The sequence below is a fragment of the Hylobates moloch genome, unplaced genomic scaffold, assembly GCF_009828535.3.
Source record: "Hylobates moloch isolate HMO894 unplaced genomic scaffold, HMol_V3 SCAFFOLD_14, whole genome shotgun sequence".
In the NCBI taxonomy this organism is placed as follows: domain Eukaryota; kingdom Metazoa; phylum Chordata; class Mammalia; order Primates; family Hylobatidae; genus Hylobates; species Hylobates moloch.
Window position 1 is genome coordinate 28,747,644 of NW_026652289.1, and position 14,859 is coordinate 28,762,502.

Sequence of the window (14,859 nt, forward strand, 5' to 3'; positions counted from 1 at the left end):
CCAGAGGTTACTTAAGTTTATGATCCCTGTGAAAGCACCTTACATAATATCTTGCCTATCTCATGGAGGGCATGAACAATTGAAACTTGAAGTTGGATTTAGTTACAGTCACCATTTAATATTTATTAACTTTCATTTTTCTGAGCAACACAGTGCTAACAGATTGAACAATATATAGTTTTTTGTTTTTCTTTTTTTTCCTTTTTGCTTAAGATATACCACCAACTGCTAGGCTATACTCTCCTCTCTTGGAGAAGCGTTCTAGAAGGAGGAGAAATATCAGAATGTAACTGAGGTAGATAACTTCCTCTCTTTGCCTAGAAGAATGAGGGTGCAGTGGTACTTGGAAAGAAATAATTAAAGGGATGAGTTTATTTTAAATCATTTTAATTATATATCTATCATATTTGAGCTTGAAGCTAAATTACTATGTGATTTGTAGCCTTTCGGAATGAAAAGTCTATTCTCTAATTTCAATCAACTTTATTAAAATTTGTTTAATGACACATTAAAATGGAGTACTAACTAAAAATCTAATGACAGCAATTCTAAAATATTTCTTCTTGGATAGGTCACTGAAATGGTTTGAAATCTGAGTTATGTCCATAGCTAGTAGATTGATCTTGGCAGAATCATTAAAGAAACTGGGCCTCAGTTTGGTCATCTGGAAAATGGGCCGTTTGATCTCTAAGGTTCTGATCATTAGTAAGTGTCAATTTTATTTTTAATTTCAATAAAGCACAATTCATTAAGTGCCTATTGTGTAAAAATTTACACAAATTATACAGCTTATGATCTAATCTTCTTATATACTACATAAACACATAAAAAGTAACTAGAAACACAGGCTGACTATGATTGTAGTCAAATAAGTACTCTAAGAGTTCAGATGAAGAGAAACAAAATTGGGATTTAAGAGATACTGGATGTAGGAGAGAAATATGATTTAATTCACACCTTCAGATAGCCTAGAATAAGGTTAAAAATTAAGTGACATACAAGACAATGCCAATTTTAAAAGATCAAGAATTATCATCAAACAGAATTCCCCCCAAAAGTGATATTTCTAATTTATTTTAAATTCTAAACTTTAAAAGTTTGAAGAAGTCTACTTAAATATAGAATTGCTCCAATATATAACACTTTTTAATTTTGTTTAAAAAATTTTTGCTCATTCACCAAAACGGAATGGTGAACGGATCCTATAAGCTAAACATTATGGTAGGAGCTGTCAGTTTGAAACAGGCGTGGATTTCTTACATAAAGGGGCTTAGATTTATTACAAATTATAGTGATTGGCTGGTTGCCTAAATCATTTCCAGTGGTATATCGCATGCTGAATCAAGAGTGGGCTGCAGGCCTAGGCACCGTTAGAATACTTCTAATACCATGACAATACATTTTGGAGAGTCTAGAGGTGTCTTGGGTAACCCATGACTTTACTGCTGAAACCAAGTTTATTGTAAGGTGTGTGGCGGTTCTCATCATTGCCCATAAATGATCTAAAGTTCAACTCAAGACAACAGGCATTGATTCAATATATCCATAGTTAAAAAAGTAAAGCATGTACATTACAAGAGGTACAAAGGCGAGTCACAGTCCCTTTGGACACTTGTAAATACTACTAATAGAAGTCAGAGAAATCCCTGTGGGAATGAAAGTGGCAAGGGCCTTGAGGATTCAAAACTGAGAAATTCTATCTATCTTAGAGAATCAGTAAAGGATTCGTAGATGAACATGATATTATCATGTTAAATGACATAATAATAACAGGTACTAGTTTTGCTCAGGCAGTAGGAATTAAAGTAAGAGTAAAGTATTCTTCTGGTATATCGTTCACAAGCATTCCCAAAGGGTTTTAGAGGTCAAGTATAGGTAGTTAAGATCAGTTACCTCAGGAGTTATTCCTCTATCCTGTAGCAGAGAAACTAGCCATGGGTGTGAAAGAATGCTCAGGAAGACAGAATCCTGTATCAGATCATTTGAGTAATCTTGAGGAATCACCTGTGCTCATTAGTCAGCATTTGATAATAGGGAATAAGAGAATCTAAATTATTATTTACAGAAATCATTAATTTATTCTAATAACATAGTTCATGGACTATTGGACTGTTTTCAAAAAGACTCAGTCCAATTGCCAAGTAATTTACCTGATTCTCTCATAGTTACTTTCTCTCATTAGTTCTTATAAACTAATAATGGACTTTTCTGGTGAGGCTCAATTGATTGCTTTGGACTTGATTTTACTTTTCTTCCCTCCTTCCCTTCTTCTCTCCCTCCCTCCCTTCCCACTCTAAAACTCCATCCTACCTCATCCCACAAAGCATTGGAGGTAAATCAACCAGTATGAACATAAAGATATATCCAAATTTGTGCCCCAAAATATCAAAAGAAATATTGGTTAAACGAAGTATGATTCACTGATATTTAATAATTTCCTGAATTGTCATACTCTGTTACCAGATGTGAAAACCCCAGTCTACGGTTAAACTTGACCACTTAAAATTCTTAAGGAAATTACTCAGTCTGGGTAGTTGTTTCCCCATAGCTGAACGTAAGCCCTCTATATGAACAATCTTTCGCTTTGATTTCTTAGACATAATTTAACTATTTTTAATTACTGACATCAGCAGTGGTCTTATATCTTGGTTTCTTAAAAAATCCTATCAATTTGTATATCTGACATTTGCCATTTATTTATAAACATGTAGCAAGTTACATAGCCCTCATACCTGGAGTAGCAAAATTTATTATGAATCAAAGGCAAACATACAATTCTTCCATGTAGTGTTCTCATCCTACAGAGAATTTTTAAAAATTTTCTTCATTGGTACTAACTATATCCTCCACCTTGCAGATTTTTTTCTGTTTTATTGTTTTGTTTTGTGTTTTTGAGAATGGAGTCGCATTCTGTCGCCCAGGCTGCAGTGCAATGGCATGATCTCGGCTCACTGCAACCACCACCTCCTGAGTTCAAGTGATTCTCCTGCCCCAGCCTCCCAAGTAGCTGCGATTACAGGTGTGTGTCACCATGCCCAGTTAATTTTGTATTTTTAGTAGAGACGGGGTTTCACCATTTTGGTCAGGCTGATCTCGAACTCCCGACCTCAAGTGATCCACCTGCCTCAGATTCCCAAAGTGCTGGGATTACAGGCACGAGCCACCACACCTGGCCAGATTTTTTCTTATGATTTCTACATAACTAACAAAATAAATCATAGAGACATCTTCACCATTCTTCAATTATTCTTCTATTATACTCATTCACTTTAGATGATAGTATATAAAAGAGGCTGTAATTCTAACAAACAATTCATTATAGTACTTTTGTAAGATTATCCTTAAACTGCACATCTTACTTGACCTCTGTGAGGCACTTAACTCCATTACACTGTAAGGAAATAGACATTTATCGGCAATCAATCGTGTTCTATTTGGCCCATCAATAGATTTGGCTTCTAAATAAATACACCTAGTATTGGGAGATACATACATAGAAACACACAGGAAAGGGATCCTAGGCTCTCAAGGAAAAAAACTATTTATAAAGATACAATTGTTTGCCCATTTAGTTGTCCCTTTCTTTCACCCGTGGGTTGAACTGCCATCATTGGACACAATGGCGTTCCTCTTTGCTATAAGTCACTTTCCCTTTCATCTCTTCATGTCTTTTTGTTTGTTTTAGGTCTATGTCTACTGCCTCTTATTCATTGCTTCTTGATTGATTAGTCCTTGCAAATATTTTTCTTTCACAGAGAGAAACAGTCTTTACTACTGTAGACCAATCAAATTATTTTGCTTGAAGTGACTAGTATTCACTTTCTAAGGCTCACATGTTCTACATGTTGGGGGTAGACATTCCTTCTTCACTACATTGTTAGCAAGTTCTAGGTATTAAGATATTTTGGATGCCTGAGCATTCTAGAAAGGTCAGCACCACATAGCCAGTATCTTGAGGTTCTTAATATACATTTGCATCTAAACATCTCTTTAATGTATTCCATGTTTCATATTTGGAGTCTTAAAGTTCTAACATCAACAACTACTTAATCCTGTGTCTGAAAGATGAACTATGTAAGATAGCCTCACTACACAAATTATACCACTAACTGCTGCTAAAGTTGACAGCAAACTAAGGTTCCAAAGAGTCCCATTTGCTTTGTAACATAAAGAATATTATAAAGTGCCTTTCCTTTAAACAAAAATGTGTTCACTTTCTCAAATTATACTTTATATGCATATTTATTATTAATTTATTGACATGTTTCTGGTTTATTCAACAGATATAGCTGTACAAAAATAAAGGGCAGGAGACGAGGGAAATAAACAAAAGACACAAATCTAATTTTTAAAAATCGTATTGTTAAATGAGACTTAGAATATTTAGTTGAAATTGATGCTAAAAGAAAAACAATTCATCTGGAAAGAAAGAAAGGTATTTAAATTCAACAGAAATATAAATTATCTAAGTGTAGGATCATAATCTGTCATGAACTAATTAGTAAAAATGAATTTGCTCTATTATTTTTATTCTAGATAAAAAGTACTTCTAAATTTTAAATTATCTGTTTAGGATGAATGAACACATTCAACACAGTCAAAAATTGACGCATCTATTACTGATGCAGAGCAGTCCAGGAATTAAATTTAAACAGTTTTAGGAGTAATAAATAAAACTCAGATGTTTGACCACTGCCATAACTCATTCAACTATTTGATAGAAACTCATCACAGAGTGAGGTCTTATACTCCATTCACTTATCCAATAAATATTTAGTGCTTATCATGAGTAAGGTATTGCAGGGGATACAGTGAAAAATAAAACATGGACTTTGCCCTCAAGGGGCTTACAGTCTAGTGTAGAAAACATAAGCAAGCACATAAATAGCCATAACATAAGGTAGAAAGTGATGTGTCATAAGGAAAACTCAAATAATGTGCTATGGGAGCTATTAACTCTAGCAGACATTTTTTATTATAGTGTCTAATCAGCCAATATAAATAGACCAATGATCAATTTGAAAATTAAGGTCTGAATTTTGTTAATCTATAGATGATAAAAAGCTTTAATATTAATGCAATTTAAGTCACTACCTACAATTTTCTTAAAATGTTTGAACATGGAGTGACAAGCCATTAGAAATACCATTTTGACATTGTTCATAAGCAGATGCAAATGGAATAATCTAATAGGGCTGAAATGATCATTTTAATGTAATAAAGGCCCAAATCAATGATCCAAGATACTCATGACACATTACCTTCTTGCACAGAAATTGGCTCGGTCAGGTTAAAGTGATGAAGAATTCCTCGATGGCTCAAGTGTGCTCCAAGGAAAGCTAGAAGGTTGTACAGTTAACTCCCAGGGTGTAACTCTAAACCATACAACCTACTACCTCAACCCGGATGCACACAGCTTCCAATGTTGCTTCAAACTCCTTCAGTCGGCTCCTCCAAATATGGCAGCCATACACCTAAGGGCTTGGCAAGGATATAGATAGAATATTCTAACATTTTACCAGTAAACTTGAACTGTTTCTCACAGGACTAACCTAAACACTTGGGTTTCCAGCATAGGTCACGTAACATGTCTTCTGACCATCTCACCTGCCGTAGTTTTAGTAGTAATTAATAGTAAAAGGCAATTGCAATCAGCCTCATTTTTTCAGGAGAAATAGGCTCAATAAAAACATATAATTCCAATGGCAGTCTTTAATTTTCTTACTGAAGTTGAAGAGTTACACTAAACATTACAGTATGCACTGAAGTTTCTGAACAGAATCTATCCAGATCCTGGTCCAAACCCTGCTATAAAGGTTCAACTTTCTTACGCAATTTACTGTACATGGAATCGAACTTGAATGGGTGTGCTATAAATGCTTCCAAGTTGTTGAGAATTGAAGCCTGCCTTGTAAGACAGAAAACGATTAAAATAAACATGGAAAACAAAGGAAAATATAATTACTTCAAAAGTATATAATCAACTGGAGTTTAACAGGATTTCACTGAACTATTATTGAACGGCACTGTGTATAGCATTTTGTCAGATTACCACACTGACACAGACCCATAGAAGCGAGCTTGTGCGGTCCACTTCACCACAAGATCGGATCTACGGGTTTATGCCAATGGGCAACATCTTGCGTGGGCCCCTATTAATATAGAATTTGTTGTAAATATCTGATGCAATTAAGAGTCAAAAATAATATTGATCCTTTAGTGTAAATGTTTTAAACGCTGAATTCTAAGGATGCATATTCTCCATTAAAGGCCTTCATAAATATTCAAAACTAAATCCAAATTTATATGCATGAGAGTTTAAAAAGTAGTTTATTGAAAAATTTTTCACGAACTGCTTTTGTTTCAATAGTAAATATTTTGGAATTAAACTATTCTAATTGATGATGAGTTTTAAAAGAAAAAAGAATCCATACATGCATGTATGAATTATGTAATTGTGAGGCATGAATGTAGTATTACAAGCCTATAATTAAAACCAAATTAACTATTAAGTTAATTGTGTATGAGTTAGACCGTGCTTAATTTTTATAAAACTAGTTTAGTTAGTGGTTTCAAGGAATTGGTAACATTATAACTTTCTCATAAAACAAGTAAGATCTTGTTCACTAGGTAGAGAATACAGGAAGTTATTATCAGCCCTCAATATATACATCTGTGTCTATAGTTGGAATGGTGCTAAAATTTACAATATTTGCATGAGTTAATATAAAACTAAACTAAATGGCGTGATAATGGCATGATTACTAATACTCCACACTAACATTATACTCCAGATGTATTACATGACATAGTATATCTTCTTTCCTAAATAAAATATATTTAAACTTATTGCTCAAAAAAAGATACACTTAAAATACATGGCTACATACAACTCTCATCTGGTCAACAGGTTGGGCAAAAATAAAATATTACTAAAAAAATGTTTTAAACCACCAGACGACAAGCAAACACACAAACGAGTAAACATAAAGCCAGCCACATACACTTTTTTCCAGATTGTAAACTCAACTGCAACAAAATAAGTTGTACAATCATTAATCATTTCACATCTATAATCACTTAGCATTTCCTAATTATATCTTTATTGTGTAAAATAATACTACATACTAATTGCTTAGTGATTTTGCATATTTTGAAATACGTTTTATAGCCTTTATATAGATCATGTGTTCTACATAATTTTTAACCATTATTTATTCTTAAATTGTCCTCATAATTATTAAAAACTATAGTAAATAATCAACAATCATACATTCAGTTGTAGTAAAAATATTTCAACATATATTTATAAATGCAAATGTGAAATAAGAGGCAGCATTGGGTTTAGTTTCACCATAACTATAAGAAAGCATGTTTTGGTTTCATTGTCTTATCAGGTCATGTAAAAAAGATGAAAAAGCATGACTTTATTCCCCTCCTCCTGATTTCACTTCCTTTTATATGGTACAGCAAATAAGAGAATATAATTTTTTTCTTTTCCTATAAAGCTTTCTAGTAAACCGTATTGCACCTATCTTAAGCGTATGGATACACAGACATATATTCAACGGGACACAAACTGTCCAATTGACCACAGGAAATTTTTCACAAAGGCAGGTCATAGTACACATTTTCAAATGAAAACCATCAATAAAATTTCAGCAGCTAGACTCATAAAGAATATGAAATGAATTCTTATAACAAAACACAGTCAAAAGAATGTCATTTTTCTTTAAAAATATTCAATCTTATTTGCTCTTTGTTTTTTATTTTTACCTGAAATGGTTTTCTCCTATGATCACTTTCTTCACTTTTCATATCCATTTTAAGTTTTTCCCTAAAACAACCACAAAAGGAGAAATATCAGACAACTGCTGTCTAGGAGGAGCATCTGAGTGGATAGTGGGAATGAGGGTAGACGATCGAGGAGAAAACACGATATCAAAATGGGCAAAACCTTTTAAAGTATTTTTTTGAAAGGCTTAGGAGACTCATAGGGCCCCACCCAGGCTACTCATATGACATATAAAGTGGTTTCATAGTTTGCATTTATGCGTTCATTTTGGTTCGTGTTGTTTTCACAGTAACAGTTTTGAAAGTGAAAGGACGATGGCTGTTAAAGAAGCGACTAGGTTTTGCACAATGAAGTAGTGAAAGCTGAAAAGAGATTTGGATTTGGCATGGAGCTTAATAAGATAATTAAGAGTGTAGAGATTAATGGCTGCTAAAAATAACATTTAAAATAATGTTTTTAAACTAAAGGATCTTGAAACATGGAAACAGGTTTATCAATATTAATTGAGCCTGTGAAAGTTGGTGTACCAGTAGCTGAGGCAGCATGGAGGTACAAGAGCTATTTTGTAAATAATTAGTGAACAATAATCAACAAAACGTTTTATTTGAATGTTATCAGTATATAGGGATTTTGCAATTTCCTGTAATTGTTCATAGAATAGCAAACGCAAAGGCAGAATTAATCAGTTCTATATTTCTCATTGTTTGCCCTACATATTTGTAATATAATAAAATATGATTTTAAAAGCATAACACATTACCAAAGTATATTTTTACCGAAATATTATGACATCAATTCTTATTATGCAAATTACAGTTTTCATTGATATTTGCTGAATTTTTCGAAAGCATTCTCTTTTAAAAATTATTTTTACACTTGTTTAGTAACATTTTCTATCAAAACTAAAATAGCTGGAATGCATCTGCTAATCCTTTCACACTGAACCAGGCAAAACTGTTTTTTTAATAAAATGCTGAAATTGCTTAGCAATTTACTTCTACAAACAGACAAAATAATTACAATGCAATGCAGTTATCTGCTGAGCCAATACATTGCTCTGAACTTAAAACAAGTTTGCATGCACTTTTTCTAATACACTTGATATTTCCAATGCTTTTTGCAACTGCTCTAGGACAAGTACTTCTTTTAGAATGTATTTTAAAAGAGCATATTATTATGAAAGAAGCTTCTTTTCTACCTAGCAACTGGGAACATGCTGTTTTCATTCCTATTTTCATTCCACTGAAATCTTTGTAAATAATTTGAATATAACTTCCCCCAAAGCAATCTTATTTATCAGTAATTCAATGCATATTCTAATATAACCCTTTTCTACAAGTTTAAAAAGTTTCTTCTTTCACATTTCAAATTATAAGTCACATGAAAGATTTACTTTTTTTACCCACTAGGTCTAAACATTCACTTTTCTTAGACAACAAAAACTAATACTGGACACAAAAAGCACAGATTATATTAATATCTTTCCAAAACTTCTGTGTATACCCCACATAAAAACATGTATTGTCTTGTCTTTTTCATAGAGATTTTTCTATCTTTCCTTAAGTTTCTATTCTAATCAAGATTAGAGCAAGAGAGGAAAAGGAAAAAGTTAATAAGAGTAAAGTGGGCAATGAGTTAAATAAGAGTAAATTGAAAGTTCAAGGATTCCCTTTTATATAACAGTAGCCTTTAAAAGAAAAAACAACAAAGAAAGTTATACCTGATATGAAAGGTGCGATTTCACCAAGTGCAATATATTGCTAATTATGCCATATGGTTTGAAATAATAAAAATAAAGAAGGCTCATTTGGTTATGTTGCCTTAAAGCTGCTTTACAAAGCCCGATGTCTCTGTAGTTATACAGCCAATGTTTGCTTTTTTTGGTTTGTTTTGGTTTGGATTTTTGTTTGTTTGCTTTTGTTTTTGTTTTTGTTTTTGAGCAGGAGCGTCTCTCTTTTTTTTTTTTTTTTTTTTCAGCACTCTTGCATGTAGTAGGACACACTCAGATTTTTTCTTCAAGGGCGCCTGTAATTTCTTAGAAAAGGACCAGGGTGCTTGTCTTCTTTTTCTTCCTTCTCGGTATTCCAGGCACAAAGCACTGCGCAGAAGCTACACCAATCCTTGCCGTCACTGGCAGCAGAATGGTAGAAGGTGGGAGAGACCAGGAATCCTTCCAGGCTGTGCTGACTTTGGAAATGAGGATTGCACACGTTTGTCTCCTGAACCAAAGGGGTGCAAAGGCAGGGTGCCAGTTTGCTACACTGCTGCAATGCAATGATCTCATGCTCACTGCTGCTGTCGTCCTGTTTGCCCAGTTCAAATGCCTGTTCATTATAAACCAAAAAAAAAAAAAAAAAAAAAAAAAGACCCAACTACTTGGATTCTTCTACAAGCAGAAAGGGTAGTAACCTAAAAAAAAAATAATAAAATAAAAATACAAATCACCAGTCAGAAAAGGCAAAAAAACAAAAAGCACATACAATTTTAGAATTCACTTGTTATGCCTCAATATTCTATTATTATTTTCTTTTTTCTTTTTTTTCTATTTAGAGATAAGCAGCAGAATTTATCAGGCGTGAAAGGGACAGCCTCCTGGTGGCCTGCCAAAAACCCAGAATAAAGGCGAAGTTGTGCTTCAAAGCCCAGTCGCTTGCTGAGTCTGGCTAAAGTCAAGTATTAAGATCCACCATTTTCTGAGCCATGTTAGAAAAGAAGAAAAAAGTCAGGACGGTTGCTGCTTTCCAAGTCTCCGCTGGCACCATCACAAAATCTCAGTCGTAAGGTCACATGATTCTCTGCCAAATGTAGAGTGCACTCCCATCAACCATTCTGCTGATACTGCGAAGGCAGCTATTGTCTCGTTTAGACCCAAAGTTCAGCCCACTCTTCATTGAATTAGCTGAAAAACGCATCACCTTTGGGGGCTGGGAGTCATGGAAACGTCTACCTGGCAAGCTGCCCACTTTTTCTGCCCATCAACCAGAGATGGAATTGTGCTGCCTAACGCAATGATGACTTGGAATGTGAAGAGTCGTCCAAAGTGAATCTGATTCTTGCAACGCCTGTTTCGTTTGCACAGAAAACTCTGGCTTCTTGTAGTTAAGAGGGGAAAAAAAATCCTTTATACCAAATGTAGCAAATAAAGGTCTGAACATGCCTACTCTGCAACTTTTTTTCTCAACACACCCAAATGGTTCTCAAATGAAAAGACTGAAAGCCCTTCAAGTTTTCTGAGTTAAAGGCATCCCTTCATCTGTCTCCTTTTCCTTACAAGTGAATAAAACAAGCCCAGAACATTTGTTTTTGTCTCTCACTTTAAGATTTAAAAAAAACTCCGAGTTTTCTTCTTGCTTTTTGTTACTTTCTGATTTTATCTGGCACTGATTTTGTACTACATGGTCACAATGTCTTCCAGCAACAGTGGGGATGCACTATTGCTGCAGTCTCCAACAAAGTGCTCCCCTGAGAAAGCCAGTTGTCTCTTTATCCACATAAAACCCTGCAACTGGGTCTATAGTAATCCTCATCAGTACCTAGCACAGCTGCTGTGCAAGTTTTCTGAGACTGACATATGTGAGAAGGGCTCTTTCTGTTTCTTTGCTGGCTACAGTTTGCCCGTGTGGCATGAAAGATGCCTTTGAAAGATGCAGGGACTGTGTCAACAGCTCTTAGGTAGTAAAATGAAATGGTTCCCCCTCCCCAATGAATTTCCATTCTAGCAGGCAATGAATCCCATGTACGAACATTTCCATACTTTCTAACAAAAGTAGAGTGCATTAAATTTTTCACAATTTACTTAAGCAGAATTTAAAGCCAAACAGGAAAGCAAGCATTACTAGTACTGAAACCAAACATACTGAGTGGCACTAAGAAGAACCATGTCCTTTAACTTTATTTTTTTAAAATGTTGCAACAATTGGAGAATCTTTCTTTAGCTAAAGTACGATTGTTTGCAAAAAACAACATTATATTCAGTGTCTTCCCCAAATGATGGATTAATGTTGCCCCTTTTCCATGTATAAACACATACACTGCACGATACATAACGATGACTTTCAAAGATAATCAAACTGTGACTTGTCTAATAGAAAAAAATCTGAAAAAAGATTCAGGCATCTAGGAAACTTAACTAAAAATGGTTTGCGGTTGTTTTTGTGCCATGTCCTTCAGGTGACGTTCTTTAGCAACGATAGGAGTCAATGTGCACACACACGTGAGAACCATCATGTCGTCCTCCCCATTTGTAATTCAAAATAATGCAATTCTAAACCATAAAGTAAAAATTTACACACGGGCTAAAATTAAAATTGCCTTTTTTCTAGATTGCACAATTCTGGACAAATCTGCTAGTGTCCTAAGCACATATTTGAAGAGTGCTTGGTAGAAACTTAAGCCCCATGATTCAGCAAAACAAGAAAGTAGATGACACATTCATTGACATAAAAATTTAAATTTCCAGTTCTCATTCACCTATTCAGCAGATTAATTATTAAGTCCTAGTATGTGCCAGGCCTTCTGATAGGCATAGGGGAACATCAGTGAAGGAAATTGATGTGACTCTCATGTGGGAGTCATTCAGTAAGTACTTTTAAGTGAGAAAAGCTCACTACTAAACAGAGATGTTGCAGGTCCTAAAAGAGACAAACTTGTCAAGAAACAAACCGATGGAAATTGCAAAGTGGAAGCAAAATGGATATTAAAAAATAAATTACAGATAGAGATGTTTTCTCTGTCTGAAGGTTTCCTTTTTAATACTAAATTCATGATTAGTTCTGTATAATTCTGTTGAACTCCCTGAAAGAATCTGATGTGAAAATTGTATGCTGTCTTCCCAATTAAAAACAATTTTTAAAAAGAAGCAGAGTAATGGGAGACTTTCACTTCTAGAAAGATGGAGTAGACATAGGTTTCTCTAATGCCCCTTCTAGGTACAACTAAAATCCCTCCGCATTACATATCAAAGAAATTTAAGGAGACTCTGAAAAGCTGAGAGAAGATGAAAAACTAGCTAGAGACTGAAGGACTCAAGGAATGACATGGATTTTACATTTTTACCTTATACATCAAAACTTCGGAGCTGAAGAAGCCTGCAACCCAGAAATGCCAACTGGTTCAGACAAAAAAACAAAGTTCCAACAAAACGCTGTTCTCTCCAGTCAAAGGAACAAGAAAGGGGCAGCCTCGAAAGACAGAAAGCAATACCATTTTGCTCTCGTTGAACACCACAGAAAGAATTATGGTCCCGTCCCCATGAACACCTGCAAAGGCAAAGCGGCAAGCCCAGACGCTGCTCCTTGCCAGGGTATTCCAACACCCTCTGCTTCCAGCGCCCAGAGTAGTGTAAAAGAAGTCTGAGCAGGAATCTAGGAGTTTCATCCCTGTCGGGGGTTAGCAAGATTCTTCTCTTACCCTACATGCAGCGTCTATGTTGACTAAATGGGCAGTCTGGACTTCCACCCCAAACGCAACAATAATGAGGTATCCATCTCCCTCTCCACTGAGGTAGTATGAGAGGAGGTTTGGTGGAGATTGAGAACATTTGAAACTGTCCAGCGGTAACGAGGCTACCCTGCTATCCCTCAACTTCTAAAGCACTGGTGAAGACCACAATAAGAGCAGCAACAAACTACTCCATTTTTCCTAGCCAGGAAGATATCAGTGCAGGTCAGTTTGGTAGCAGAAACCAATGGAGGTTCACTGAAGAGCAGGAGCTACTTCTATCCGTATCTGGCAGTAACAAGACAGCACACCCCCTTTTCCCGGCTGGAGCAGTGTAAGAAGAAGCCAGATAAAAGAGAAGGTTTAAATAAGAATCAGAGCCTCATACATAATACCTAAGATGTCCAGGTTTCAACTGAAAATCATTTGTCACACAAAGCAGAAAGAAGATCTCAAACTGAATTTTTACAAGGCTATTGACACATGTGAACATTGAGAGGACAGAGATGTTAGAATTATCTGACAAAGATTTTAAAGCAGCCATCATGAAAATGCTCCAAGGGGCAATTACAAGCATGGTTGAAACAAACAGGTAAAAGTTTTGACAAAGAAATAGAAGATACAAAGAATAATCAGATAAAAATTTTAGAACTGAAAAATAAAATAACTGAAATGATCAACAACTAAAAGGATTTACTTGACAGCAGAGTGGAGAAGGCAGAAGAAAGAATCAGTGAACTGGAAGAAAGAATAATGGAAATAACTTAATCTGAACAACAGAAATAAACTATACTTAAAAACAGTGACTTAGGCAACTGTGAAATTATTAAAAAAAACAAAAAACAAAAAAAACATTTGTATCTGTGTCACTAGAATCCCAGAAAGAGAGGAGAAAAAGGGCAATGCTTAAAATATCCTCAAAGAAATAGTGGCTATAGTGGCTGGGAACTTCCAAAATATAGCAAAAAGGACACAGATTCAAGAAGCTGAGCAAACCACAAACAGAATAAAACCAAAGAAATTTATACCAAAGCATATCATAGTCAAACTTACGAAAACTTAAAGAAAAAATCTGAAAAGATCTGAAAAAAGCACGGTCTTATCTATAGAGGAAAAATGATTCAGACAGTGGGTTCCCCATCAGAAACCATGAAGGCCAAAAGGAAAGGACATGACCGTTTCACTTGCTGAAAGAAAAGAACTATTAACCTAGAGTTTTATATCCTTAGAAAATATCCTTTAGAAATGACGGGGAAAGGAAAACATTGTTAGATAAAGAAGACTAGAATAATTTTCAACTAGCAGGCCTAACCTGACAGAATGGCTAAGGACGTTACCTACACAGAATGGAAAAGACAAAAGAGGGAATCTTGGAAGTTTAGAAAGGAAGAAAGAATTTAGTACATACAAATATGGATAAATAGAATAGACTTTCCTTTTCTGGAGTTTTCTAAATTATGTTTGACTGTGGAAACACAAATACAGCACTGTTTGGTATAGTTCTAAATGTATGTGGAGGAAATATCCAAGACAATTATATTATAAATGGGTAAGAGTGAAGTTACAAAAGTAGGTAAGATTTTTTAACCGCTTGAAATGGTAAAATGAGGATACCAGTAGACTGT

The 14,859-nt window shown here is 34.8% G+C and overlaps 1 long non-coding RNA gene across 1 annotated transcript in view; it reads left to right on the forward strand.

Moving 5' to 3' along the window:
• Nucleotides 1–11,181, forward strand: part of LOC131381160 (uncharacterized) — a 158,901-nt gene extending 147,720 nt beyond the window's left edge. Inside the window, exon 3 of the long non-coding RNA XR_009209671.1 lies at nucleotides 10,346–11,181. This is a non-coding gene — a long non-coding RNA (uncharacterized LOC131381160). The remainder of the gene's footprint in view (nucleotides 1–10,345) is intronic.
• Nucleotides 11,182–14,859: the final 3,678 nt, after the last annotated feature.